The sequence below is a fragment of the Callithrix jacchus genome, chromosome 10, assembly GCF_049354715.1.
Source record: "Callithrix jacchus isolate 240 chromosome 10, calJac240_pri, whole genome shotgun sequence".
Classification (NCBI taxonomy): domain Eukaryota; kingdom Metazoa; phylum Chordata; class Mammalia; order Primates; family Cebidae; genus Callithrix; species Callithrix jacchus.
Window position 1 is genome coordinate 10,786,632 of NC_133511.1, and position 6,284 is coordinate 10,792,915.

The window sequence follows — 6,284 nt, forward strand, 5'->3', positions numbered from 1 at the left end:
TCACATACATTTTTCAGTGAATACTGCAATATGAGTATTCTCACGTTATTAAAGATTTTTCATGCTTGATTAATATTTCATCATACACATGCATTATAAATCTTTTGTCTATTTTTATCTATTCTATTATTAGTAGGCACTTAATCTCCCCTAATCTTTACCTAGTTTAAACAGTGCTCTTATAAAGTCTTTTTTACCTAATTTTATTTTCATAGTCTTTTTAATTTACATAATTTATTTTTCAGATTTCTTTAGGATAGATTCCTAGAGGTAGAATTATTTGACCAAAAGGTATGAATTCTGCTAAATTTCTCAATAGTTACTGTCAAAGTGCTTTCAAAACTATTTATCATTTATATTCCCAGCAGAGATTATGCAAATTCTTGTCTTACTGGGGCTTTATTAGCACGACTTATTGTCATGCTTTTAACTCTGTCAATCCTGTTGACATTTTATTCCATAAAAATTAATTTGTTAACTATACACGTTATTTTGATTTGATATTAAATTTTTTTTTCACACTTCTGTGGCCACTTCCATTTATTCTGTTGTAAACTGAATTACTGGCCTTTGCTGGTTGCTTTTTTCTACTAGGGAGAGAACTAAACAAAGGCATGAACACGAGGAGGCAGTGGTCACGGAGCACCTTTCAGGCTGTCTCAGCCCTCTCAACATCAATTTAGGACTCTTAGGCTTACTTACCCCTGAGCATAAAAGTGCTGACATTTAAAAGGTCAAGAGGAAAAATTTGTTTTCAGAGAGCTGTTAAGGTGTTTTGTGTCTCTCATTCTACCACCCCTCTAGAGGGTCTGGGACAAAAGGGTTTCCCCTCATCATCAGTCAAGGGAGAGTGAGGGCTCAAGGAACGCCGCTCAAAGAGCATGGTATGCATTCTCTGGAGTTTAGGGAGCACAGATTATGAAGAGCTGAGCGTAGGAGCTGCCTAAGGAGACATGAGAGAGAGGGCAACCTAAGCTTAACCACACCTCTCCTGCATGGGAAGAAAGGAGTATCTCACAGATGGAATGGGGGCCACGTGGAGATGGTCTCACTCCTGCATAAGATGACTGCAGGGACAGGCGATGTGCAGGCCCTGGAAGAGCTGATTGCCAGATACCCAGGGGCTAAGGGATGAATCAGAGGTGGCTGGCAGAGGGACACCACCACACATGTTAAGAACCCACCCTCTATATTTTTATATCATGTTTACTTATGCTTACAAATATATGCTGAATTACTTGTGAAGAATGCAATTGAAGCTATTTTAAATGTGTTTTTATTTGTAAGATATTTCTTATTAAGAAATTGATTATTATGCTTACTGTTCTAATCTGGTGGTAAAGGTATTTTAAGAATTTCCAAGTACTTTGATTTTCAAAATTGAATGAGAGAGAAAATTGTATAACCTTCCTGCTGTTCCTTTAGTGCAACACAGTAAAACTCTGAAAAAAAAAAAGAAAAGAGAACCCACCATCTGAGGGCTCCAAATGACGGTGCTTCCAAAAACCCAGGAGGGTTCCATCTGAGAGAAAGAATCAGCATTGGAGACAAAGACTCATCAGCGCACCCAGAGGGCACCATCTGGTAATCATCACTGTGCAGGTGGGCAAGACCTTTCCTGTTCCCCCATCTCTCCTTCGCCTCTCTCTTTAAGGAGCCAGAGCATGCAGTCAATCGAATAGAAGTTGTTCCCTAATAGCCAGGAAGCCTAGGACATTCTTTGCCCTTATTGATGCAGAATTTTTGCTCCTTAGTTCAGCTAAAACAGGTTCTTGTGTAGGCACAGCAGACACACTGAAGGGTGAGGAGAGCAGAATTCATTGGGTCAAAAGGAAAAAAGGAGGGGGAAAACACTCAGCAAAGCTAGAGGGAGTCCTGCCAATGAGCTCTCACCTCACAAATTGATTACCAGACCTCTTCAGGAGCTGAAGAAGCCAGCCTCCTGCCCCCTGCACAAGGCGAGAAGTTTCCATGGCTTCACCCTGTTCTCCCAGTATGCATGCGGGCATTATTCAGAAAGAATCTGTCAGGAAAGGGTAGGAGATTCTCTGGGGACACCCCTTATCTGCCTCCTGCATCTATCACTGTTACTGCAGCTTTCTGGTCCTCGTTGAGGGAAGAAGGAAAATACAACTTTAAATGAAACAAACAGTTTTAATTTTAAACTACACTGGATATTATAACCACTAAAATCAATGTTTTCTTATGATTAAAGTGACCAAAATGTGTTTTTAAAAATCTAAATGTAGCTGGAAACCTTAAAACCTGTTCGTATTTCCATTAAGGGATGAGAAAGTAATAGGGTGAAGGGTGAGCAGTGAGAAAGAACAAGGTTATCTTATCCTCGTGCTCTTCCAGGTTGAAGTCAGTTGAATATCTGGTAGAAGGATATCAGACATTTCTCTCTGTTTAAAAAAAAAATACTTTTCTTAGGTATTCTAATCTGTCTCTTTTTCTAGATGAACTTTAAATTTAAAAAAAATCCTAATTAAGGTTTTTATTGGAGTAGGCCTGGATTTGGTTTGGAGAGAATTTCCTCTCTAGAACATACATTCTGAAATATGGTACCTCTCCTTTTTATTCTTTTCTTTTTGGATTTCCCAGTAAAGTTTAACAATAGTGATCTTCATTACATCCTATACATTTGTTATTGGGTTTAATCCTCTAAATTTTGTGGTTTGTTTTTATCAGTGTTTTTGTTGTTGCTACTGGGAATAGAATATTTTTCTTTCAGCTCTTAAAACTGGCTCTTGAGTTTTAAAGGTAGCAAGCCGTATACTTATATTTTAACTAATCACTTTACTACATTTTATTAATTTAAAAATGTTTTATTTGATTATCTCATATTCCCTAGGTCTGTAGTTAAACCATCTGCAAATAATGGTACATGTGTCTCATTTTATAGCTTTCATCTCTGCACTGCATTTTACTGCATTGTTAAAAATTGATTAAAAAATTATCAGTGTGATATAGATCAGGGTAGGTATTATACTTGATTTAAACTGGAATTTTTTTACTGTTTCAACATTGAGAATGATGTTGGCTATCGTCTTCAGAAAGATGTCCTTTGCATGTTAAGAAAATAAAACATTATTCTTAGTTTTACAAAAATAACATCAAGAATGGGTATTTAACTATTTTGTTTAAAAAACCATCACCTAAAGATATTTCAACACCCCAAATACCAACTCTTTTGAGTGTCCATGTTCATGCATAATTTAAACTTTATATGTAAAATGTTGTCTATATGCTATGTTTTGCCTATAAGAGATATAAAACATTGCCACCTCTTACAGATTTTTAAAGCCTGATAAAAACTAATCAGTTAACTAACAGGAGTATTAATCACTAGAATTGTATATATGTTCATTTTCAGCATAGGAGAAATGAGAGATTTTTTGAAGAATTCTATAATCAAGATACTAGCAGCTAAGATTTTAATCTTGTAAACATTTAGAAAAGAATGAGGTAATCACCAGGAGACAAAATATATTCTCTGTGAATAACACATACCAAATGAACCAACCTAATTTTCTTTTTTTTTTCCATAAAGTTATTAAATGAGAGGAATTCAGTAAACAGATTGAACCAGGATTTCACAAATTCATGTATTTGGTAAAGTCTCTCATGGTGTCCTTCTAGGTAAAAGTGGAATGTAGATGGTAGCATAGGCTTTGAACTATTTGAAAGTAGAGTATAGAAGTGGTTCTGTGTTCTGAGGAGGAGTTAATCCAAGAAGCTCTTAATTCTTTCTATAAATATTTTTTATCAGTTATCAGGATGAAGGTCTGCATGTAAACTTCAAAATGTCACAAAGCTGGAAAAGAGAAGAAATCAAAAGGCCAAAAATTCAAAATTTTAAGTGATCCTAATAGCTTGAAACATATGGCAGAATTTTTTTTTAAAAAATGTAATATAGTAAGTGAGTTCTTACATAAATCTATCACACAAGTATAGGATAAGGTGACTTGACTGGCTTGGCAGCTGTTCACATCAACAATGTAAAGAAAAAGTTTTCTAAATGCCTTATAATATGAGACTTCTGGTCAATATAGAGTGGCCTGATATGGGTGTCCTAGGTTGGTTCCCCAGGAAGCAGACTGTGATGCAGAGGTTAGTAGATGATGCTTCCCAGGAGAGCCCTGGAAATCAGTGTTCCTGAAAGCGTGGGAGGGAAGCAACAGGCGAACAGGGAAATCAAGCTGCCATGCAGGTTCAGGGACTCCCAGGATTGAACTCATGGTAAGCTTGAGAACTAGAATGACTCTTCAGAATTGTCCTGAGTTGGGCCAAGATGGCCTGGCCTTTATGCTCCTGTGTTAATCAGTCACTGGATGCAGGCTGCCTAGGGAAAGAAAGGAGCATGACCTTGGACAAGGGGGCTCCCTGCAGCTGAGGCAATCCCCAAAGGGGCCGACAGCTGAGCACTATCTACAGACAGCACTGCCAGCAGCTGGGTCAACAAATCCTTCAGTGAAGGGGTTTCTGGGCCATGCATCACAGTGTTCACCACAGTGGGAACCCCCAGCGCCTGCTCCAAACCCATTGAAATGCTGGGGGGAATATATTTTTTAAGATGTTTTTAATATATGCTTAAGCATCAAAAAGCAAGAAAGGATGCCAAAAATGAAGAAAGAATGGACAGGCGAGGTACAAGAACTAGATATATGCCTGAAAATAATATGGTTTCAAGTCCATTAAGAAGGAAATTAAGACTTCAGGCTCTATTCCCAGTCATCCACCAGAAACAAGAACCCCAAACTCATGCCACTTGTGAGTATGTGGTCCACATCTTTACTAGCCTCAAAGTGAGACAACCCTAAAATGAGATAGCAACATAAAAATGAATCTAAAATTGGTTTTATGTAAAAAAAAAGTTCAGTAGAGAATAAATTCAACAACACCCCATAAGATTTTCCCACCCTTAGTGCACCTGAGAGTCCCATGATAAAAACACCAGATGAAGATGAGCTCACACACACAATGAGGAGGACAGAAGGGAGAACTTCCAAATGTCACAATCTACAGAACTTAGACCATTTTGAAAGAGACTTAAAAATAGAATATGTTTAAAATATTCAGAGACATAAAGGAAAAATTAAGATCCAAAAAGCAAATAAACTGGGGGAAATCACAAATAGAAATTCTAGAAATTAAAAGTACAGACACTGACATTTTAAAAATGTATTAAACTGGAAAACTGATATGCAGACATTACTTGGGATGCAGCCCAGAAAGATAAATGAATGGAAAATATGAAACTGTCTGGTATGTTCAATAAATCTTGAGAGATACTTAAAAATCCTCTTCATCCATTAAATATTTATTGAATGCCTACTATGTGCCAGGTAGTGTGCGAGACATTAAGAACTCAATAACGGCCAAGAAAGGGGAACATTTCCTTAAAAAGTTTATGTTGGCTTCTTCAAAATGCAGTTCGCACTTTTCCAAACCATGACATCTAAATTAGGTGAGTAAATGCAATGATAAAAAGTAAGAACTATTTGATGGTCTTGGGCAATGTTAACATGATGAGAAAAAAAAATAAAAATGTCCCACTGTGCTTTTACTGGCTAATCATATCTGGAGTAATGCGATCCTTTCTGGAAACCACAATTTAACGCTGGATGTTAACAGATTAGAGTCCAGATCGTACGACATTTAAGAAAGAGTTGATGTGTGCTCTACGCAGGAAAGAAGAAAATAAATGAGTACAAAACCCTCTAGTACCTTCCAACCTTAAAATACTATGATTCAGCCCAAGGCTTCTGTGTCAGAGATTAACTGTTTAGATCTTTTTTCCTCCAGCCACACAGTTAGACTATCTTTCCCAGCTCTCCCACTAGTCAGATGAGGTCACATGACCGAGTTCTAGCCAATAAAATGGGACAAGAAATGCTGTCTGCCGCTACTAACGCTCAATGGACCTTAGGAGCCTCACACAAGCATCTCTATCTCTTTCACCATCTGCCAACTTGGTGAAGAACACAGTGACACTGAAAAACAGTGCTGAAGTGGGTAAAGCTACAAGCTGGAAGAAACTTTGATTTCTGAGTCACTGCATGGAGAAAAGCTTCCATCAGCCAGGTACAGTCACTTTGGATGTGATTGAGAAATACACTGTTATCCTATGTAAGCATAGGATAAAATTAAAATAACAGCTAGCATTACCTTGACGAATGCAACCTCTATTTCTTTTTATTTTTCATTTTCCGGAGACAAGGTCTTGCTCTGTTACCCAGAATAGAGTGCAGTGATACAATCGCAGCTCACTGAAGTCTCAA